Here is a 25820-nt window from a genome sequence, read left to right as displayed (position 1 = left end):
GGAAAGCTTTCATTTTTAGCCACCTCTATGAAACATGTAAGAAAAAGCATCATTGATTGAATTTTGGTCACTAGCCTTTGCTACATTAAATGCTTATATTTGGAAGCCTTTCAGTTGTTATTCTAGCCTTGTAAGAGAGAAGACACTGCCCAATACCTAGCTTAGACCCTCTCATGGCTACCATATTGAATATAGATAAGTTCAATGGAAAGGGCTTCCACACATGGCAGATGAAGGTGAAATTTGCATTGATGAGGAAAAACCTCTTGGGACTTGTCAAACCGATTTCAACTTCTTCTTCTATAGCCTCCAATGCTGGAGAATCCTCAGCTCCGACACGCCCAGCAAGGGATCCCGCTAGAGAGGAGAAAGCATATGGTATCATTGCTCTTGCTTTAGGAGATGATTATATTCATCACATCTCTGTCTTAGAGTCTCCTTCAGAAGCTTGGCAAAAGCTTGACATGATTTTTGGTGCTAGCTCTCACATCTCTAAATTATCACTTAAAATCTCTTTCTTTGGATTGAAGATGGTTAGTGGCACTCCTTTGGCAGCCCATGTCAATTACATGCGGAGTCTTATGACTCAACTTGCTTCTATCAACTCTCCTATCACTACAAATGATGCTATGGTAGTGTTGCTTAAGAGTATGCCTGAAGATTATGATCATATTGTTACCACTTTGAAAAATATTCCTAATCCTAATCTTGAAGGTATTATCTCTACTCTCCAAGAAGAAGAAAGGCACATGGAGCTCAGGAAAGGCAATGACTCAGCTTATGCTGTAAAAATCCAAAAGGGCAAGTTTACACCTTGCAATCATTGTGGGAAGACAAATCACCTTTCAAAGGACTACTTCAAAATCAATCCATGCAAACACTGTGGCAAAAACAATCATCATGAGAAGTTTTGCAGAGCCAAAGCAAAGACAGAAAATGCCAATCTACTTTCAGTTGATGTGTCTCCACAAGATGAGAAATCCTTTGAAGATTATGCATTTTAAATCATCTCTATGTATGCTCCAGATCTCTCTTTTTATGTTGAGTCAAGGTATCAGCCTGGATAGTCCTCCAAAATTAATGAAATAAACTATTGTGTTTTGTTTGTTTTGTAAACACCTCTGGTCACCTTATGATGTAGGCCATGTGTATGTGTTTTGCTCCATGGTACCTCCTGCAGACATTGTGTGCATGTACATGCAGGGGAGATAACCATTGGAAGGTCTTTTGTATCCCTTTTGTTTACCTTACACCCATGGGAACCCTTGCTAGCTTGAGATCCTAGCCTTTGATAGATCCATGACCACCATGAGATGGCATGAGACACCTTGTGCTAGCTATATCCTTGACATAGCCTGAGGCATTCCCTTGAGGGGGGGTTTGTTGGGATATCTCAAGGTGTATGCCTTAGGCACACCTTGATTTCTATGTGTGAGTGCTAGAGGCACAGTTAGGTGCCCATAAGCACGATTAGGTGGTGGAAAGCCACATAGGATGATTGAGAGAATCTAGGAGCAGATTGAGGAGATGATTGTGGAGCTCTGAAGTCATTAGTGATGTCAGTGAGCATGTAAGAGGTGCCTACATAAGGACCTCACTCTACTTCATTCCATAATGAAAGTATTCTGAATTTGTGTCCACTCTACTCTTTCCTTTCAGTTTACCAACAAAAATTCTCATCACAGAAGGTTATATTTCCAAATAATCACATCCTCACACATTCATATCATAAAATTGTGTGCATGAAATAAATATATAAATATCATGACTAAATGCCACTTAAGTAATAAGTCACAAATTGGTGTATGATCAACAAAAACTACATCATGATTCATACATTGCAACAAATAAATGTCAACCATAATATTCATGGAACAAACAACATCATGAGAATATGCTCCTCATGCATATATACAAACACATCATACATGCATCACAACTCTTCTGATGCTTCTAGTGGAGACTGTGGCAACTCTTCTAATGCTTCCAATGGAGGCTGTGGTGCTCTAGATGTACACTCAGTCTCTACTTCTTCTATAGTATGTAGTGCTTTCGGAGTAGACTCAGTATCCTCTTCCTTAAATGCAAGCGGAGGCTATGGCAACTCTTCTAATGCTTCCAATGGAGGCTGTGGTGCTGTAGGTGTACACTGAGTCTCTACTTCTTCTGTAGTGTGCAGTGCTTTCACAGTAGACTCAGTCTCCTCTTTCTTAAATGCAAGCTCTGATATTGCTTCAGTTGCACGTTGTATTCTAATGGCAGCAATTGGGTCTCGAAGGATTTCAGCCCTAAACAATTGTATATCCTCCTCTGAATATTTGAGCTCCAAAGAGTCTTCCGATGAGACCTGTGGCTTAAGTGAGAAAATTTCTTTGAAAATCAACATGTAGTTACAAGCAACTCTCCACCCATAACTATGCCCATCTTCTTGCTATACTACTAAACGCTTTTGGAAGTCTAGTGATTCTTTGTACTGTCCTGTTTCTTTGATAGCAGATACCAACTTCTCAATTGACCTGCTCATCATGACATATTAAAAAAACTTAGTGTGTCTATTACATAAGGTACATAATATAGAAGTAACAACAGATTAATAGAATACTTACGTTTGCACTGAGCCATGAAAGCCTGCAATCGAGTTGACAAACCAACAATAGTTGTCTTCAAGGTCCCAAACCACCAGACTCCAATGTTACCTACACGAATAATTAAGAACCATTATTATTTAACACAATGTTGCTAGTATAAGATGAAAATAAAGGTTGCCATGATACTTACATCTCATGATATGCCATAAATAGGACTCGCACGCCATGTAAATGTAAAGGCTGTAACCATTTACAAACATCGACTATCGTCTTTTTGCTATCGCTAAGTATAGGAGAAAGGAGGGAATCCAACATATATACACGGTTTTGTTCGACTCTACAAAATCGTGAGATAACTATACTGCACCAACAAATAAATGAATATTAGCTTATTAGATTTAATCAAAATATTGAATTATCAAGTAGAGAAAAAGTTTGTATCAAACCTGAGAATGGCCATCATAACGTTGTTATTGACCTCATTTGAAGCTCTAGAGAGGATTGAAATCTCCTCTCCCCCAAATTCAAGATACTGAGGTCTATGTTGAATCATAACCCTAACATTAAAAGAGCTTCCCAATTCTTCCAATGAAGCCATGTTTGTAGAGTTGAGGTCTTCTATCCCCTTTGACTCTTTGACGACATTCATTTCGCACTCCTCTGAGCCATTATCTATTTGCCTTATGGGAGGGTCCATAATGTCGCCCTTAATGATTGCTCAAATGGTACATGTTATAAATGCATAGAGATGCAAATCCGTATATGTTGATAGTGTGGTGTAATTTTGTATCTCAAAAATTTGACCAAGTACCAAAAAGCAATTGTAGCCCACCCTCCATCCACAATTATAGATGTGGCTATCCTCTTGATGTGATACCTGACATGTTATATAATCTATTTGTTGTGCCAAGTCACATTGCTGCATTACTGTGTCGATAGCACCTACTAACTTTCGAGCCAATCTGCACATCAAAACATATAACAACAGTGAATATGTGCATTGCATATCAATCTACATGTCAAGAAGTGACAACAAGTGTAGTCTATACTTACTCTAACACAGTGCCATGGACAGATGTCATTGAGTTGGCAAAGAAGCACTTCTTAGCAAAGATGTCCACGACTACCAAACTCCAATGTGAGTTGCATTATCAATAAAGAATAATTACTGTGTTTGAGACAATTCTAGCAATGCAATAGAAAAAACAAGAAGGGTTTGATACTTACTTCTCATAATATGTTGTAAAGATAACTCGTGCCTCATTCATAGGAACGTGCTTCAACCACTTGCAAACATTCTCTATGGTTTCTTCTTTGTTGCTAAGCACTTCCAAAATAAGAGGATCGAGCATATATGAAACGCTTTGTATATTTTGAGGAAAATTTGCTATAACATTACTATATAAAAAAAAAGTATTAGCTTCTTGGGTTTAATCAAAATAAGCAAAGTATAAAGCCAAGGAAAAGGCTGCATCAAACCTGAGGATGGTTGTAATGACTTTGACATTAACCTCTTTCTTAGGATTCAAGAGGATTAAAATCTCTTCTTCACCCAATTCAAAAAAATGAGGTTGTTGTCGAATTAACAACATAGCGGTGAATGAACTTCCAATCTGCTGCAATAGAGTCATATTTTCATGACTCATCTTATTGAGAGATTAGTCTACATCGTATTCTTCTTCACTTGCTATATCTTCTACATCCTCCTTCTGCTATAAAAATATTAAAAAGTTATGCGATGTACACATCCCAAATAAAGGCTTAAACAAGCAGATAAGGTTTCATACATGCTTTCATTAGAGTGAGTCTCTCCTCCTCTTGGAGCAAAAATTTAAAAAGTAAGGTTTCATACATGCTTTCATTAGAGTGAGTCTCTCCTCCTCTTGGAGGAAAAATTTAAAAAGTCATGAGATTTACACATCCCAAATAAAAATAAAGGTTTAAATAATCATAGAAGTATAAAGATAGCATGCTTTCATTAGACTCAGTCTCTTCTCCTCTTGGAGGAAAATATAAAAAAGTTATGAGATTTACACATCCCAATCAAAGGCTTGAACAAGCATACAAGTATAAAGATAAGGTTTTATCCATGCTGCAATGTAGTCATAAATTCAGGTTATTTCCCAATGGTAGCAATTAGATGCTGAATACTCTTAGCCCGAAACGCTAGTAGATCGGCTTCTGTATATGATTCCATTTTGACTGGTAACTCCAAATAAAAAATCTCTCTAAGAAACAACTTGCAGTTGTAGGCAACTCTCCACCCACAGCTGTGCCCATCTTTTTGCTCCATTGGTAGACATCGTTTGAATTCTACTTGGTCTTGTTGCTCTGTGGTTGTTCTGATAGAGGATACTAGCCGATATGCAGCACTGTCCATCATGACATATTAAATATATTAATATGTCATGATCATAAGATACAAAATAAGAATGTAACAAAAAAATTAAGAGAATAATTACCTTGGGGAGTTGGCATGATAGCCTTCCATTGAATTCACAAACCATAAACGGTTGACTTCAAGGTCCCAAGCGATCAGACTCCAATGTGAGCTACATGACCAGAATAAAAATGATTATTGTTTTACACAAACTTGCCAAAGAAATAGTAAAAATAAGGTTGGAGTTGATACTTACTCCTCATGATAAGGCATAAAGATGACTCACACCCAATCTGAATTCAAAGGGCTTAACCAGGTACAAACATCTTCTATAGTCTTTTGAGGAGAGCTAAGAATAGAAGAAAGGAGAGAGCATCGAGCATGTAGACACGATTTTGCACTGCACTAGGAAGCTAAGAAATAGCTACACTGCACCAAGAAATAAACAAACGTTAGCTCATAGAATTGATTTGCATTCTGCACTAGGAAACTGATATATAACTACACACTGTAAACAAATAAACAAATGTTAGCTCATTGAAGTAGCAACAAATAAACAAACGTTACTTGAGAATGGCCAGGATAACATTGTCATTAACCTCTTTCAAAGGATTGGAGAGGATTGAAACCTCCTCTCTACCAAAGCTCAAATACTGAGGTTCTCATTTCAAAATGATCCTAACTTCAAATGAGCTCTCCATTTTATCCAATGCAGCTAAATTTGCAGAATGGGTCTCTGTCATAGATTGTATTCTATGTTTGCGGTCATTCTGCTTTTCCATGGTGTCTTTAAAGCTCTTGTGCTCATGGGATTCTTCAATCAAATTTAGAGATGGTTGCATTGTTGAAGTAGAAGGGAGTGCCTCCATATTGACTTCATCCATTTCTTCTCCCTCTATTGCCTGTAAACAAATATGAGAGATTAGATTCATTATCTTTAAATTTAAATCTTATTTAAAAAATTGTATTTAGTTGAGAAATAGAGAGTTCATACCGCTAAGTATTGTCCTAGTGGCCTTTTTACATAACCCTATGAGCCATAATTATCAAAGAAGGCATCATCTTTCTCTTCATCCACAACCTCTCTCTGAATGGGTCATGTAAGTCCATCTTTTCATCATCATCAACTGGGACATTATGATCTTCAAGGTAATCATCCATGTCATCAGTGTCCTTGTGCTCTATCTCTTTTTCATAGCCTGTGGTTAGATCTACTTGAAGCTGAAAATAAGCCATGAAATGCTTGTTTTAAATAATATTTGTGGAGTTGCCTTTTCTGAGGAGATCCTCAAATAAATATCCCATCCTGCACAAGGTGACCTCCCAACCTGCCGGTAGCAAATTCTCCATCATGGTAAGCAAGAGACTCCCACTTTTTGCAGGACTTCCATAGTTGTTTTTTGGATAATGTATGGACCTGGGAATATCTTGCTCTTCTAGCATCAATCTCAAATTATTTGAATTCCTCTTATGTTCTTTTGTAAGGAGTGATCAGAGTTGGGACTCTGCATACACAAGAAGAATGATTCAAGAGATTGAATCGCTATGCCACATTCTCTTTTGCCTCTCTTTGCTGCATAAACACCACTATAGATCTTCAAATCTGATGAATATGCTTGCTCTAGAGTAACCTGCATGGCTTCTTTGTCTTTTTTATCAACAAAAATGACAATGTTGCAAATTGCCACTTTGCTAATGGTGGTATATACTATTCTATCAATGGAGTTATGGATATCATCACTAGAAACTTCATTGATAAAGAATAGTTGTGGCTTATCCCATGCTGACTCATTCTTGATGAAGTCATCTTCTGAAACTCCCCTGAAGTTCACAAGATTTCCAGACTCTGTCGTAACCTCTACATTGAATTGAAAGCTTTGGTGCATATCTGTCGGCATCCTTATCTCGCTGATTAATCTTTCCACATATGCAACCACCTGTTGTGGGATTTCTTTTCTCATGTAAGAGGTTACTATTTCTGACCCATCTTCATCCTTTTTAATCCACCTATTTGCCCATAGCTTTACCTTGGGTGTTGACAAAGAAGCTATATGCTTGATCACATTATAATCAATGTTACAATGAGTAAGTGGAATTTGTTTCTCTGACAGCAAATACTTAATGGCACTATGCACTGCATCACGCCTCACCTGTACATTGATGCATTCTTCCATGCAGTGGTCTTTGTCTTTCTTTCCAAAAAACCATTCTTTCTTTAAAAGTTTTTGTGCTGCCATGGATGCATACTTGTCAAGTATGTACTTTATAGGCCTCCACATCCTTGCTGTCAACTCCTTCTTATACATTACCTTTGACTTTTCGAAGATAAACAAAGGAGCTTTATAGGTCAACTGTCCACGCTCACAAGCAATGCACGTTTCAAGCATCTCATTGAACACTTCAACAAGACAAAATATGATACAAGTGTAGTCGGCATATCTGTCCCTCACCACCTTGAGGCTTGTCATATTTTCTTCTCGCTCTTGAGTTCCCCTAGGCACAACTACACTCAAAGAGGTATAGAAGTTTGTGAGTGTGTCGGCGTCTGCTTTTGTGACCTTTCGCTTCAAATCAGGATTTGGAGAACCAAATGTTGTCCATAGCTTCCACATCTTTGGCATTCACAAACCACATCCTTTGACCCCAGACATATCCCAGATCATCATTTGTTACTACTTCATTAAGATGCAGATTAAGATTTTTGATTGATGTGAGTTCATCCTGATCATCTTCAGCCTCGGGTTCTGAGTCTTCTTCATCTTTCTCTTCTTTTAACCATTTTTCATCCACATGATCTTTCTCTACAGTGGGACGATGCCTTTTTTTACTGCTTGGAACTGTGGCTCTTGCAGTACTAGCCTTTTGCATTTCACATCGTGGTTTGCTAGCAAGAGCTTCTAGCATAACTGCAGTGGATCGACCTTGATCTTCTTCAATTTTTTTTAATTCCCGTGCACTCAAGGCTTGTGTTTCATCATCCTTAGTTACATCCACCATTTCTTGCTCTAGAAGTTTGCGCTCATGTTCTACATGTTTGTGACAGTGTGCATGTTCTTCTTGTCCTTGCATCGAAGTCTGAGCTTGACCTCCTTCATGTGAAGATCCTTGAATATGAGGAGCATATTGTGCATCTTGAAAGTATTCAAACATTATCTTTGCATGCATCATTTTTGCCACCACACTAGGAAATTGCTCCCAAGTATATGCAAGAGCCTCCAATGCACTTTGCAGCTCTAGAAACTTTGATGGTTGAGGAGGAGGCATCACAAAGGTCTTTGAGTCTCTCCTTGACACAACAAAATGAAGACCGCCAACTTCAGGATCTGAACTCTTTGTGAAAATATCCATAAAAGTCTCTTTTGGCTCTATCATTATGCCTACTACAAGGCTTGAAGTCATATCTTTTTTGAAGAAAGTAGCATCCCATGGATCTTCAACATCATTGAACTCCCTTTTGGACATAAGTAGAAAGAGTCTCTTTTCCTTTTGATGAAGAAACCAAGCTCTTCTGCCCATGTGATATCGAGTCCACCTACCAAAGCCATTGGGGCTATATTCCTTTCCTTTCAAATTTAAAGTGACATCAGAGACCCATGCTCTAATCTCAGAGTCATTTAGGATAGCCCCCACATTAGTTGATTTCTCCATAATCCTACAAGAAAAGATAATGAAGAATTTAGATACATACAAGTAAAGTACAATATACAACGCTTGATACAATAAATGTGGGAAATAGCCCAAAAGGCTTTACAAGGCTTCATATGGCAATAAATGTGACCAATAGCGGAGAGGGATTTACAAAGTATTTTATAGCAATAAATGTGGGAAATAGCCTAGAAGGCTTTACAAGGCTTAAATATTTGTACAAATGTAAAAAAATTAGCCAATAAAGCTTTACAATGAAATAAAATGTCCTCTAGTGATAAAGCTTCAATCTTCATGAAGACATGTAATCTGTCCATCCATTGATTTGCCCTCTAGTGATAAAGCTTCAATCTTCGTGATGACATGTAATATGTCCATCCATTGATATCTGTGCACTGATACCCAACTGATACAATCTACCCACTAAAAACTGTTCCAATGATATCCACTTATGCAGCCCATTGATACTCGTTAAATAGTGAATGGTTAGGATGGTCGGGTTTATAATTACAAGGCGCTTCATATGGCAATAAATGTAAAAAATAGCCTAGAAGGCTTTAAAAGGTTTTTTATGACAATAAATGAGCTTAAATATTTATACAATGCAATAAAAATAACCAATAATCATCAAGCTCCAATATGTCCCCTGACATGTAATCTGTCCACTGATATATGTAATCTGTCCACTGATATCTGCTATCTCAATCTGCCCACTGATAAACTTCTTGGTAAATGGTAAAAGGTCTTATTTAATAGCATGTTATGAGTGTTAAACCGCATGTGAGCGAAGGGACTAACAACGATTAGGAACTAGTTAGAAAAATTTGAGCATGGCTTTGATTGGCAACTTGGAGAATTGTCTCTCCTCTAAGGCAATCTAATCTATGCTAAACTATGCTAAACCAACCATCGAAGCGAAGAAAAGCAATAAATAATTTCTTTTTCTGTGTTCATTTTAATGTGCTGGGGTTTAAGAGGCTTAAATATGCAAAAGAAGGGGTTTTGATGTAGAGGCTAAACCTGCATGTGAGAGAAATGAAGAACAAGTATCTAAAGAAAAGTTAACATTTTTCAATTTAAAAGATGAATATATATAAAAATATTATCTCACCTTCAAAACAAACCATAAATTCACTCTTTTATAATTTTTTAAAAGTATAATATAAAACATGTAAATATATAAAACTCTCTCTTTCCTCTGAACTTTCTCTCTCTCTCTCTCTCTCTCGACTCCTAATTCTCTCTGTAGCCATAGTCAAGACACCTCATTCTCTCTCTTAATCTCTCTCTCTCTCTCTCTGATAACTCTTATGTGTTTCCCTCTCTATCCTCATCCCACTCTCATTCTCTCTCTTAGATTATCTCAAGTCTCTCTTTCTCTCCCTCCCATGGCGGCTACGATTTATCATTCTCTCTCTTCATCTCTCTCTCTCTCCCTAGGATTTGTAATTATTTCTCTCTCTCGCTCCACCTCTCTCCTCTCTCTCTCTCTCTCCTCTTCTCTCTCTCTCTCCCTCTCTCTCTCTCTCTCTCTCTCTCTCTCTCTCTTAGCCTCTCTACCTCCCTACCTCTATCCTCTTGGCCACTAGGATTTGTCATTCTTTCCCTCTCTATGTCTCTCTCTCTCTCTCTCTCTCTCTGAATTCTCTCTCTTAATCTCTCCTAGCCTTCCTCCCTCCCTCCCTCCCTCCCTCCCTCCCTCTCTCCCTTTCTCTCTCTCCTCTGTTCCTCTTCTCACTCTTAATCTCTCTTTCTCTCCCTCCCCTCTTCTCTCTCATTTCTCATTCTATCTCTCTCTCTCTCCCTCCCTCCCTCCCTCCCTCCCTTGGTGGCCATGGCCGCGAGAAGTCTCATTCTCTCTCTCTCTCTCTCTACCTCCCTCTCTTGGCGGCCACGGCCGCTAGAAGTTTCATTCTCTCTCCCTCTCTCTCTCTTCCTAAGTCTCCCTCCTCTCTTCTCTCTCTCTCTCTCTCTCTCTCTCTCCCTCCCTCCCTCCCTACTCTCTCCCTCCCTCTGGTGGCCACGGCTACCATAAGTTTCATTCCCTCTCTCTCCCTCTCTCTCTTTCTCTCTCTCTCCCTCTCTCTCCCTCTCTCTCTTTCTCTCTCCCTAAGTCTCCCTCTCTCTCCCTCTCTCTCTCTCTCTCTCCCTCTCCCTCCCTACTCTCTCCCTCCCTCTAGCACAGAAGTTTCATTCCCTCTCTATCCCTCTCTCTCTTCCTCTCTCTCTCCCTCTCTCTCCCTCTCTCTCTTTCTCTCTCCCTAAGTCTCCCTCCTCTCTGCTCTCTCTCTCTCTCTCTCCCTCTCCCTCCCTACTCTCTCCCTCCCTGTAGCAGCCACGGCCGCCAGGAGACTCTCTTCTCTCTCTTAATCTCTCTCTCCCTCTCTCAGCTCTCTCTTTCTTTCCCTCCCTACTCTTCTCTCTCATTGCCACCAGGAGACTCTCTTCTCTCTCTCCCTCTCTCAACTCTCTCTTTCTTTCCCTCCCTACTCTTCTCTCTCATTGCCGCCAGGAGACTCTCTTCTCTCTCTCCCTCTCTCAGCTCTCTCTTTCTTTCCCTCCCTACTCTTCTCTCTCATTTAAGGAGCCCCTCTTCTCTCTCTGAATCTCTTATCTTTCTCCCTCTCTCTCTTTCTCTCCCTCCCTACTCTTCTCTCTCATTTCTCATTCTCTCTCTCCCTTTGGCGGCCACGGCCGCGAAGAGCCCCTCTTCTCTCTCTTAATTTCTCTCTTTCCCTCTCTCCTCTCTGCCATGTTTCATTCTCTTAAACTTCTCTCTCTCTCTCCCTCTCTCTCCCTCTCTCTCTTTCTCTCTCTCTCTCCCTCTCTCTCCCTCTCTCTCTTTCTCTCTCTCTCCCTCTCTCTCCCTACTCTCTCCCTCCCTCTAGTAGCCACGGCCGCCAGGAGACCCTCTTCTCTCTCTTAATCTCTCTCCCCCTCTCTCCTCTCTCTCTTTCTTTCCCTCCCTACTCTTCTCTCTCATTTAAGGAGCCCCTCTTCTCTCTCTGAATCTCTCTCTCTCTCCCTCTCTCTCTCTCTCTCCCTCTCTCCTCTCTCTCTTTCTCTCCCTCCCTACTCCTCTCTCATTTTTCATTCTCTCTCTCCCTTTGGCGGCCATGGCCGCCAAGAGCCCCTCTTCTCTCTCTTAATTTCTCTCTTTCCCTCTCTCCTCTCTCTTTCTCTCCCTCCCTATTCTCTCTCATTTCTCAAATTTACGAACTCAAATATAAATAAGAAACTAATTAAAATAGAACTCAAAAACTCAAATAAGAAACTAATTTAAAAAGAATTGTAATACCTTCGAAAAAACCCCCCTCCTCTAGCTGCCACGGCCGCCAAGAGTTTTCTCTCTCTCCCGCTGCCCCTCTTCTCTCTCTTAATCTCTCTCTCTCTTTCTCTCTTTCTCTCTCTCTCTCTCACACTCTCTCTCTCTCTCTCTTTCTCTCTCTCTCTCTCTCTCTCTCTCTCTCTCTCTCTTTCTCTCTCTCTCTCTCCTACTTTCTCTCCCTCCTTTCTTTTCTCTCTTAATCTCGTGCTATCTCTCTCACACACTCTCTCTCTCTCTAGCTCTATCTTTCTCTCTATCTCTCTTTTCAAATTTAGAACACAAATTTCAATAAGAAATTAATTGAAATAGAACTTAAAAAACTTTAACAAGAAACTAATTGAAAAAGAATTGTAAGTAAAGAAAAAGAATTACAAGACGAATGAAAAAGAATGCAAGTACCTGGAAAAAGTAAAAAAAGTAAGGCTCTGCTTATCCTTTCTCTTTCGCTCTTGGTTGCTTCAATGAAATGAGGAGAGAATGAGAATGAATGAATGGAAAGAAGAGTATATATAAGAAAAACTAGCCCACTCCTCCCACGCATAAATTTGAATTTTTAAAAAAGAGAGGGAAATTTGAATTCATTATAAATTTGAACTCAAATTTGTGTTCAACATTCTTCTTGATACTTTCTTCTCGTAAATTCCTTTTGAATTCAAATTTGTGTTCAACATTCTTCTTGATACTTTCTTCTCGTAAGTCCCTTTCATTCTTCTCGTAAGTCAAATCTTATTTGTAAGTCAAATCTTATTTGTCGCTCTTGCTCGTGATAGTTCTACTCTTAGTTGTAAGAATTCAAATTTGTGTTCAACATCCCTTTCATTCTTTTCCTAAGTCAATCTTATTTGTCGCTCTTGTAAGAATTCGACCTCTCTCCCTCTACTCCTCTCCTCTTCTTTATGTAGTGGGCTCTCTCTCTCTAATGGAGCTCCCTCTCTATGCGATGGAGCTCCCTCTCCTCCCTCCTCTCGACTGTAAAAATGGAGCTCCCTCTCTATGCGATGGAGCTCCCTCCCCTCCCTCCTCTCTATGCGATGGAGCTCCCTCCCCTCTCTCTCTCTCTCCCTCCCCTCCCTCTCCTCACTCCTCTCACCCCCTCTCTCTCTCTCTCTCTCTCTCTCTCTCTCTCTCCCTCCCCTCCCTCTCACCCTGGCGGCCACGACCGCCAGGACCCCCCCCTCTCTCTCTCTCCCTCCCCTCCCTCTCACTCGACGGTCGCGGCCGCCAGTAACCCTGCCCCCTCTCTCTCTCTCTCTCTCCCTCCCCTCCCTCCTCTCCCCTCCCTCTCACCCTGGCAGCCGCGGCTGCCAGGACCCCCCCCTCACTCTCTCTCTCTCGCTTTCTCTCTCCCTCCCCTCCCTCCTCTCTCTCTCCCCCCCCTCTCTCTCTCTCTCTCTCCCTCCCCTCCCTCTCACCTCCCCTCCCTCTCCCCCGGCCACTGCGGCCGCCAAGAACCCCCCCTCTCTCTCTCTCTCTCTCCCTCCCCTCCCTCCTCTCCCCTCTCTCTCCCTCCCCTCCCTCCTCTCCCCTCCCTCTCACCTTGGTGGTCGCGGCCGCCAGGACCCCCCCTCCCTCCCCTCCCTCCTTCCTCCCCTCCCTCCTCTCTCTCTCTCTCCCTCCCTCCCGCCTCCCCCCTCCCTCCCGTCCTGGCGACCACGGCCGCCAGGACCCCCCCTCTCGACCTCGCCCCCCCTCCTCTCGACCCCACCGCCCCCGCTCCCTCCCTTGACGCCACCCCCCCTCCTCTCGACTCTGCCCCCCCTCTTGCCCCTCCCTCTAGTCCTGGCGGCCGTGGCTGCCAGGACCCCCCCTCTCGACCCCGCCCCCCCTCCTCTCGACCTCGCTGCCCCCGCTCCCTCCCCCCTCCTCTCGACCCCGCCCCCCCTCCTCTTCCCCCCTCCCTGTCGTCCTAGCGGCCGCGGCTGCCAGGACCCCCCCTCTCGACCCCGGCCCCCCTCTCGACCGCGCCGCCCCCGCTCCCCCCTCCCTCCCGTCCTGGTGGCCGCGGCTGCCAGGACCCCCCCTCCCTCCCTCCCATCCCTCCCCGCCACCCCCCCTCTCGACCCCGCCCCCTCCTCTCGACCCCGCTGCCCCTCCTCCCCACCCCCCCTCCTCTCGACCCCGCCGCCCCCGCTCCCTCCCCGTGGTTGCCAGGACCCCCCCTTCTCCCTCCCTCTCGTCCCTCCCTGCCGCCCCCTCCTCTCGACCCCGCTGCCCTCGCCTCTCGATGCCACCCCCCCTCCTCTTGACCTCGTCGCCCCCGCCTCTCGACCCCTCCCCCTCCTCTTGACGTCGCCCCCCTCTCGACCCCGCCACCCCCGCTCCCCCTACCTCGCCGCCCCCGCTCCCTCCTACCTTGCCGCCCCCCGGTCCCTCCCCTCCCTCCTCCCTCCCCTTCCTCCCCCTGGCGACAATCCCCCCCTACTCCCCCGCTCCTCCCTCCCTCCTCCTCCCTCCTCCTACCTCCCTCCCTCTCTCCCCCTACCTCCGCTCCTCCCTCCCTCTCTCCCTCCCTCCCTCCCCTCTTCTGTCGCTCGTCCCTCCCTCCTTGGCTCCTCCCTCCCTCCTTTCCTCCCTCTCATCCCCCTCCACTTCCCTCTTCCTCCTGGAGGCCGCGGCCTCCAAGGCTTCTCTCCTTCTCTCTAAACTTTCTCTCTCTCTCTCTAGTTCCTCTCTCTCTTTCTTTCTTTCTCTCTCTTCAAATTTAAAAAGAAAAATCTAGATAAAGAATTAATCAAAAAAATTACAAGTACCTGGAAAAAGTTTGTAAGTTTGCTCTTTCTTGCTTTCTTGCTCGTCCTTGCTTTCTTGCTTTCTTGCTTCAATGAATGAAATGAGGGGAGAATGAATGAAGGAAGACTATATATAAGAAAAATTAGGTTTTCCTCCTCCTCTCCTATTGGCTTTCCATTCCTCCCATCTCTCCTATTAGCTTTTCATTTCTCCCCTCTCCCATTGGCTCCCATTACTCCCCCTCTCCCATTGGACCCTCATCCCTCATCCCAATCTTCCATTGGCCCTCCCCCCATCCATTTCTTCTTCCTCCCCCATTGCCACCACTCCCATCCCACATTTCCACCATGTCCCATACTCCCATTTCCCAAAATCCCATATTTCCCCATCTCACCCTCCTCTTTTTCATCCCCTATTAACTCCCCTCACTCATTTCACTCCCTTATTATCCTACTCCCCTATTACCTCCCCCTCTCCCATTCCATTCTTCCCTCCCCACTCTCACTTCCACTTCCCATTACTCACTTGCCATTTGAAAACTATTAATATATTATTATACTATTTTTTATACGTATTTTCATACACCCCTATTACTTCCCCTCTCCCATTCCACTCCTCCCTCCTCACTCCCACTTCCACTTCCCATTACTCACTTGCTATACACATTTGCAAACTATTAATATATTATTATACGATTTTTTATACTATTTGCAAACTTACATGTGGGCAAAATCACAGGTGTCAAAGCGATCCTATTGTTGTCATACAATAGCTGTGCTTTTATTCAAGGGCGTATTGACAAGGGCGTATTTATCCTCATCAACAAGCTTATTTCAGCTTTTATTTTGACACAATACTCAAGGTATGAAGTGCATAATTTGTGCACTAGGTGTTTACTTTGTTGTATCAAAATTGTTTGCCACACACACACACACATACACATATCGAGAATTTTCTAATATTATCGCATCTACATTTCTCCGATGGGCACAAAACTTTGTACACGCTTCAACCTAGGTTGTACTGACTTGCATACAAAGTGGTGCACCCATCCCATAAGTACTTGTTCAGATAACACACCTGCAAACATATTTTATGACGATTGTGCATAACACTAGGAACAAAATGGTGTATAATGTGCGATGGACTATGCAAAGCATATCCAATGGACACAAGACTTTGCACGTTTCTCAATCTAGGCATTAGTGACTTGTGTGCAAAGTGGCATCCCCATCCGATAAGTACTTGTTTGAAAAATACACCTAGGATCGTGTTTTTTGACGGTTCTACATGGCACCAAGGCAAAAACGGTATTTAATACTCAATCTACCATGTAAAGCATATCCGATGGGCACAATACTTTGCACGTGCCTCAAAAGCGGTGGTATGGTGTTCCATGCAAAGTGGAATGCCCATTCAATAAGTACTTGGTATGATAATACACCTAAGAGCGTGTTCTTTGACGGATGTGCATAACACTAGGGGGAAAACGGTGTATAATGTGTGATCCCCCATGCAAAGCATAAGTGATAGACACAATACTATGCATGCACATCAACCTAGTTGAAACTGACTTTCTTGCAAAGTGGCTCCCCCATCTGACAAGTACTTTTTATAATATCACACCTAGGACCATGTTTTTTATTGGTTGTTGTCCATGACACTAAGGCAAAAACGCTATTTTATGCTTAATCGACAATGCAACGCATATCCGATCATCACAATACTTTGCACACATCTCAACCTAGGTATTATTGACTTACATGCAAAGTGGTGTGCCCATCCCATAAGTACTTAGTCGAATAACACATCTAGGACCACGTTTTTTGACGGTTGTGCATGACACTAAGGCCAAAACAGTGTTTAATGCTTGTTCGACAATGCAAAGCATCTCCGATGGGCACAATACTTTGCATGAGTCTCAAAAATTGTGGTATTGCATTGCATGCAAAGTGGTACACCCATCTGATAAGTAGTTGGTCGGATAACACACCTAAAAGCGTGTTTTTTTATGGTTGTGCATGACATTGAGGCACAAACGGAGTTTAATATGTGATACACCATGCAAAGTACATCCGATGGGCACAATACTTTGCACCCACCTCAACCTAGGTGTTATTGAGTTGCATGAAAAGTAGCGTGTTGGTTAGATAAGTACTTGATCTGATAACACACCTAGGACTGTGTTTTTTTACAAATGTGCTTGATACTAAGGCAAAAACGGTGTTTTATGCTTGATCGACAATGCAAAGCATATCCAATGGGCACAATACTTTGCACACACCTTCAACTAGGTGGAATTGACTTACATGCAAAGTGGCACGCCCATCCCATAAGTGCTTGATCGGATAACATACCTAGCAGTGTGTTTTTTCACGGATGTGCATAACATAAGAGCAAAAATAGTATTTAATGCTCAATTGACCATGCAAAGGATATCCGATGGGCACAACACTTTTCCTATGCCTCAACCTAGGTGGTATTGAAATCTTCTCAAAGAGGCACACCCATCCGATAAGTACTTGGTCAGACAATACACCTAAGGGCATGTGTTTTGCGGATGTGCATATCACTAGGGAAAAAACGAGGAAAAAACGGTGTATAATGCGTGATCGACCATGCAAAGCATATCCGATGGTGACAATACTTTACACGCACCTCAACGTAGTTGAAACAGACTTGTTTGAATAACACACCTAGGACCGTGTTTTTATATGGTTGTGCATGACACTAAGGCAAAAATGGTGTTTTATGCTTGATCGACAATGCAAAGCATATCCGATGGGCACAATACTTTGCACACACCTTCAACTAGGTGGAATTGACTTACATGAAAAGTGGCATTCCCATCGCATAAGTACTTGATCGGATAACACACCTAGCAGCGTGTTTTTTTACGGATGTGCATGACACTAAGGCAAAAATGGTATTTAATGCTCGATCGACCATGCAAAGCATATCCAATGGGCACAATACTTTTCCTATGCCTTAACCTAGGTAGTATTGAAATTTGCTCAAAGAGGCACACCCATCCGATAAGTACTTGGTCAGATAACAGATCTAAGGGCGTGTTTTTTTTCCAATGTGCATATCACTACCGGAAAAACATTGTATAATGCATAATCGACCATGTAGAGCATATCTGATGGTGATAATACTTTGCACGCATCTCAACCTAGTTGAAACAGACTTGCGTGCAAAGTGGAGCCCCCATCCGATAAGTACTTGATCTGATAACACACCTAGGACTGTGTTTTTTTATGGTTGTGCATGACACTAAGGCAAAAACGGTGTTTTATGCTTGATCGACAATGCAAAGCATATCCGATGGGCACAAAACTTTGCACACACCTTCAACAAATTACATGAAAATTGGCATTCCCATCGCATAAGTACTTGATCGGATAACACACCTAGCAGCATGTTTTTTTACGGATGTGCATGACACTAAGGCAAAAATGGTATTTAATGCTCGATCGACCATGCAAAGCATATCCAATGGGCACAATACTTTTCCTATGCCTTAACCTAGGTGGTATTGAAATGTTCTCAAAGAGGCACACCCATCCGATAAGTACTTGGTCAGGTAACATACCTAAGGGCGTGTTTTTTTACCGATGTGCATATCACTACCGAAAAAACGTTGTATAATGCGTAATCGACCATGTAGAGCATATTCGATGGTGAAAATACTTTGCACGCATCTCAACCTAGTTGAAACGGACTTGCGTGCAAACTGAAGCCCCCATCCTATAAGTACTTGTTTGATTAACACACCTAGGACCGTGTTTTTTCATGGTTGTGCATGACACTAAGGCAAAAACAGTGTTTTATGCTTGATTGACAATGAAAAGCATATCCGATGGGCACAATACTTTGCACACACCTTTAACTAGGTGGAATTGAATTACATGCAAAGTGGCACGCCCATCCCATAAGTGCTTGATCGGATAATATACGTAGTAGCGTGTTTTTTTACGGATGTGCATGACACTAGAGCAAAAATAGTATTTAATGCTTGATTGACCATGCAAAGGATATCTGATGGGCACAACAATTTTCCTATGCCTCAACCTAGGTGGTATTGAAGTGTTCTCAAAGATGCACACCCATCCAATAAGTACTTGGTCAGATAACACACCTAAGGGCGTGTTTTTTTGCGGATGTGCATATCACTAGGGGAAGAATGGTGTATAATGCGTGATCGGCCATGCAAAGCATATCCGATGGTGACAATACTTTGCACGCACGTCAACCTAGTTGAAGCGGACTTGCATGCAAAGTGGAGCCCCCATCCGATAAGTACTTATTTGAATAACACACCTAGGACCGTGTTTTTATATGGTTGTGCATGACACTAAGGCAAAAACGGTGTTTTATGCTTGATCCACAATGCAAAGCATATCCGATGGGCACAATACTTTGCATACACCTTCAACTAGGTGGAATTGAATTACATGCAAAGTGGCATTCCCATCACACAAGTACTTGATCGGATAACACACCTAGCAGCGTGTTTTTTTACGGATGTGTTAGACACTAAGGCAAAAATGGTATTTAATGCTCGATTGACCATGCAAAGCATATCCGATGGGCACAATAATTTTCCTATGCCTTAACCTAGGTGGTATTAAAATTTTCTCAAAGAGACACACCCATTCGATAAGTACTTGATCAGATAACATACTAAGGGTGTGTTTTTTTGTGGATGTGCATATCACTATCGGAAAAACATTGTATAATGCGTAATCGACCATGTAGAGCATATCCGATGGTGACAATACTTTGCACGCATCTCAACCTAGTTGAAAAATACTTGCGTGCAAAGTGGAGCCTCCATCCGATAAGTACTTGTTTGATTAACACACCTAGGACCGTGTTTTTTTATGGTTGTGCATGACACTAAGGCAAAAACGGTGTTTTATGCTTGATCGACAATGCAAAGCATATCCGATGGGCACAATACTTTGCACACACCTTCAACTAGGTGGAATCAACTTACATGCAAAGTGGCATGCCCATCCCATAAGTTCTTGATCGGATAACATACCTAGCAGCGTGTTTTTTTCGGATGTGCATGACACTAAGGAAAAAATGGTATTTAATGCTCGATCGACCATGCAAAGCACCTTCAACTAGGTGGAATTGACTTACATGCAAAGTAGCATGCCCATCCCATAAGTACTTGATCGGATAACATACCTAGCATCGTGTTTTTTTACGGATGTGCATGACACTAGAGCAAAAATAGTATTTAATGCTTGATCGACCATGCAAAGAATAACTTGGCGTGTCCATCTGATGAGTATTCTCCCACCAATAAATTAAAAAGAGACTAATATTATTAAAAAGAGACTAATATTTTATGTAATTGTTGCTACTGTAGCTTGCTTGCAGATGTGCATATCACTAGGGAAAAAAGGGTGTATAATGCGTGATCGGCCATGAAAAGCATATCCGATGGTGACAATACTTTGCACGCACGTCAACCTAGTTGAAGTGGACTTACATGCAAAGTGGAGCCCCCATCCGATAAGTACTTATTTGAATAACACACCTAGGACCGTGTTTTTATATGGTTGTGCATGACACTAAGGCAAAAACGGCGTTTTATGCTTGATCCACAATGCAAAGCATATCCGATGGGCACAATTCTTTGCACACACCTTTAACTAGGTGGAATTGACTTACATGCAAAGTGGCGCACCCATCCCATAAGTACTTGACCGGATAACATACCTAGCATCGTGTTTTTTTACGGATGTGCATGACACTAAGGCAAAAATGGTATTTAATGCTCGATCGACCATGCAAAGCATATCCGATGGGCACAATAATTTTCCTATGCCTTAACCTAGGTGGTATTGAAATGTTCTCAAAGAGGCACACCCATCCGATAAGTACTTGGTCAGATAACATACCTAAAGGTGTATTTTTTTGCGGATGTGCATATCACTACTGAGAAAACATTGTATAATGCGTGATCGACCTTGCAAAGCATATCCGATGGTGACAATACTTTGCACGACCTCAACCTAGTTGAAATGGACTTGCATGCAAAGTGGAGCCCCCATCCGATAAGTACTTGTCTGAGTAACACACCTAGGACCGTGTTCTTTTATGATTGTGCATGACACTAAGGCAAAAATGGTGTTTTATGCTTGATCGACAATGCAAAGCACCTTCAACTAGGTGGAATTGACTTACATGCAAAGTGGCATCCCCATCGCATAAAACACCATTTTTGCACAATACTTTGCACACACCTTCAACTAGGTGGAATTGACTTACATGCAAAGTGGCATCCCCATCGCATAAGTACTTGATCAGATAACACAACTAGCAGTGTGTTTTTTTATGGATGTGCATGACACTAAGGAAAAAATGGTATTTAATGCTCGATCGACCATGCAAAGCACCTTCAACTAGGTGGAATTGACTTACATGAAAAGTGGCATGCCCATCCCATAAGTACTTGATCGGATAACATACCTAACATTGTGTTTTTTTACGGATGTGCATGACACTAGAGCAAAAATAGTATTTAATGCTTGATCGACCATGCAAAGGATAACTTGGCATGTCCATCTGATGAGTACTTGATCGGATAACTTCTCCCACCAATAAATTAAAAAGAGACTAATATTATTAAAAAGAGACTAATATTTATGTAATTGTTGCTACTGCAGCTTGCTTGCAAAGCTTGCTTGCAAAGGACTCTCACAAAGGAGATGGCTATAGATTTTGTTCCAGGGATGGATGTGATTTTATGTAGCAAAAGAGAAGTAGTTGCATTTGCTACAATCCATGATAGTGATCCCAATTCAGTTTGCCACTTTCGAAGACTTGGCGAAGATAAGGTGGCAGTTACTGTATCAAAGATTCTTAGTGCACATGTTGAGCTAAAGTATAAATGTGGAGATATGTAAACACTTGGAGATGCTATGCCCTACAATACATCCAACAAATCATTTATAGCATGGGACAAAGATGAGACTTATGCAACAGACATTATCAAGAATACAAAGTGCACCACCTTGGATTTTACTATAGGGGACATTTTACAAATGAGATCATTTGCAAATAAGACTGTAGCAAAAGGTGAAGTATTGGGATTTAAACAAGTGGAGCAATGGTCATTTGCATAGATGAGGATTCTAAAAGTCACTGATGATGGTATGGTTCATAACATAACATCCTTATGTGATCCCTACTATGAGGCGGGCAAGAATATGAGATGGAGCATGCAATTTTTAAACATGAGAAAGAGGCACGTGGTTTTCAATGATAAAAACAAGGTATACTACAATATCAAAGGACCTAAAAAGCGTGCCCATGTGCCAGGCTCTATCACTTCAAATGTGGATGGTTTCAATGTACTCAATTATAGAAGTGACATCTTATCTGGAGTGGATGAGTTCATTGGTTCCGAGAAACAAAATGATTCTAGAAGCGAAGCTTATCTAGGGTGGATGAATTCTTGCACAATGAGAAGGGCAAAGGTTTCAATAGTGATGTCTTGTCAAGTGTGGATGAGTTCATGCATATTAACAAACCTGGTGTCAATCAAGCTTGTGGATTTGTGAAAGCCATGCAAGATGTCCCAATGAGTGATGTTCTCTCAGGAGTGGAAGAGTTTCAAGGTTCTCAATACTCTCGTAGAATATTGAATTCATTGAATGGTCCTAAGAGTATGTTAAAAACGAGGATGAGATCAACAGAGGATTATTCAATATTTAACTGTGATTGTGATATGGCCAAGGATGCAACGACCAATCATGGATCCTTGGTTACAAACAAATGTGAGGAGAAGAAGTGCATAAATATAGATAACAACATGCACGAGGAACAAAAACGGTCATACATATGCATGAAGAGAAAGCGAATCTAGGCAGATCCACAAAAGCAACCAAAGAGGAAGAGAGTAATTAAGGAGGAGAACATGTTAAATGCATTGGGATATCTATGTTGCAAGCGAAGATGTATGCGCTTCATTGATCTTGCAGACATCAGGGAATGTAGAGGACACGTGTGGCAAAGAAGAGGAAGCGAAAGAAATGAATACCTTCTCACAAGTCTCTCTTGCTTTCTTTAGAATGGCAATAAAAGGCTACGTTCAAGACAAAAGGTAAAACCTCTCGTAAATGGAAAAAATATTTGCAATAAGGCATATCGCAATATTACTGGATTATCCCATGGTACATATTGGGATTTAGTCACCAAGGCAAAGGGCGGCAACAAACTTAGCATTCACGGTAATAGAGGAAGGTCCAAATCAAGAATCTCAACTGTCAGGGCAGCAACAATTTTGCAAGACTTCATACATGAAAATGCTTTACCTCAACCCCATATAGCTACCAAACTCCCTAACGGTGATGCGATCACTGAAATGCACCTTCCAATGGGCTTGACAAAGCTCGAAGTTTTTGACTCTATTGCAGAAAAGCAAAGGCAAAGAGGGGATGCTATAGCTTCTTCTCATACTTTGTATACTCTTTGGAAGAAGAACTTTGGATATGTTAAAATCCCAAGGAGGCAAAAAATGTCAAAGTGCAATGTCTGTGATGATTTAAAGCGAGCGATTGAGAGTGCAACATGTCCAAATCAAAGGGAATTATACAAAAAAAACCAAAAATCTCATCATGACCTTATTCAACATTCTAGACAAAAATATGCATTTTGGAAGGAGCAAGCTATTTTGCATCCCGATGACTACATGTGCCTTATTGTAGATGGCATGGATCAGAATACAACAACATTGCCTCGTTTTGTTGCCACTCCACCTAAATTACAAGGAAAGCACTTTCTAAAGACACATCTATGTGGAGTGTTAGTGCATGGAATTAAGTTCTTTGCAGATATATGGATTGATTCCTTGCATCTACATGATAGCAATCAAGTTGTAACATCTATTATGAAGGCAATTCACAATGTACATGCAGAAAAAGTCGCCTACCACCGACTTTGAGAATACAAGCTGATAATTGCTGGCAAGAAAATAAGAATGTACTCATGTTTGCATTCTGCTCCGTGCTAGTTGCTCATCGAATCTTCAATGAGGTCGAATGTGGATTTTTGTATGTTGGGCATACACATGAAGATATCGATCAGGTTTTTAGCACAGTCTCAAGGGAGCTTAAATGCAAGGATGTGGAGACAATAGATGACTTGGTAAGAAGATGTGGCAAGCAAGTTGGTGGTCGTAAGGAAAGTACAGTATGTGAGAGGCTCGAAAGAATGTATGATTGGAAGAGCTTCATTCTACCTTTCATACAAACGGGTGGTGATGCATTGACAGGTCATACCAATCCACACTACTTTCATTTTTTTTTAAAAGATGAAAAACCCGTAATGCAATGGCAACAGTATTCTCATGATACAAAATGGGAACCTGAAGAACCTTACAGTCTCTTAACTTCAATTCCCAGCAAGGAAAGGTATCCAACATGGGCTCCTATACAAGAATTCAATGAGAGGTCTAACTGTGAAATAGAAGGATTAAAAGCATTTATTACATACAAAGAGGAAATGCTCCGGAGATATCATGATTCGAAGCCTACTTGGAGAGAACACACTACCACTGTAATTAACAAGCCACGAAATTTAATAAAGGACCTTGAGAGAATGCGAGGCTCAAAGGATGTCAAGGAAGAATGCAATATGTTTTGGCCAAATGTTCATAACGATTTGTGCCCAGCTCCAGTCTTTGAAAATGAATTTGTATCATTACTCCCACATCCATATTGTGGACCGAAGAAGAGAGAGTTTATGCCACAAGTAGATATAGAGGTCGATTATTTTGTTGTGGTTCGGCCATCGGATGATGAATATGAGAATGTGAAGTTTTGGGTTGCAAAAGTAGTTGATGTGCAAAGAGATGACCAAGGGAGAGCTACAATATTTACAGCGGTATGGTATGAGCCAAAGGGTAGGAAGGAGAATATGGATAACAACACATTGTATACTAATTGTATAATGAAGGAGTGGGTCCCAAATGATGAAGCGGTCTCTCAAGTTTCGACGGAGACAATCATAGTGTCTTGGCATTCAAGGGCAAAGAAATCAAAGAAGCACATGGGATATGAGGTAGAAGGAAAAATAAAAATACCACAGCAAAGTATTTTGCATATACACGAATTTTTAAGGATGCTCGCCGTGGAGGAAGTAGAAGGAGACAGTGCGAATGAAGAATGTCCATGATTAAAGCTTTGTATTGAAGTCCATTGAAGGATTTTATTTGGGTACTAGGCAAGAAGCCAATTCAAGACAATTATAATCAGAGTCATCACCTCCTATGTCAAATGAGAGTCAAAATATGCACTGGATGTCACCCAAGGGTCAAGGTTTGGCAAGACAATAGGGAGTTAATGTAGATGGCACCTGGCAAGGGACTGTCACATTGAGCAATAAGACAATGGGGAGTCAATGCACCCAAGGGGCAAGGCTTGGCAAGACAAGTGGGAGTTAATGCAAATGGCACCTGGCAAGGGACTGTCGTGACATTGAGCAATAAGACAATGGGGAGTCAAATTATGCAGATGGCACGAATTGAGTCTCTTTAAGAGCAACAATTTAAATTGTAAACATATGTTCAATCTATATCATTTTGGATATAAAGACTCTAGCTGAGAGCAACGCCTCTCAATGTAATCATATAATGATAGCTATAATTGCTATTATAATTCTTTGGTTTAATACAAAACTTGGGTCTTATGGCATCATGTCTTTTTTCTATTTATTAAAAGTTTTGAAAATTTTGTGCATATTGCGAGTGACAATGTTATTTTCATGAAATATTTAAGTCTCCTTTCATGGATTTATAAATTTATCACGTCAAGGAAAAATATTAAAAATAATTAAATTAACAAATAACTTAGGTATAGCTAGAATTTCTAATATAGGATTATTTCAAATTCTTTCATGTTGGTGCAAAAGTATAGATTGAAAAAACAATATTTTTATGTGAATATGATAGTGCCACAAAGTGAACTTTTGATTTGGGAAGAATATTTTCAGAAAGTAAAATTTTGATTTGGGAAGGATATTTTCACAAAGTAAACTTTTCATTTGGGAAGGATTTTTGGGCTTTGTCCAAAAACAACAGATAAAGTCCAAAATTAATGAAATAGGTGTTCAATCAAAACTTCAA

Source organism: Dipteris shenzhenensis, chromosome 4, assembly GCF_047967505.1.
Source record: "Dipteris shenzhenensis isolate YYH24624 ecotype China chromosome 4, Dip_SZ_1.0, whole genome shotgun sequence".
Classification (NCBI taxonomy): Eukaryota; Viridiplantae; Streptophyta; class Polypodiopsida; order Gleicheniales; family Dipteridaceae; genus Dipteris; species Dipteris shenzhenensis.
This window is presented reverse-complemented; position numbering follows the sequence as displayed.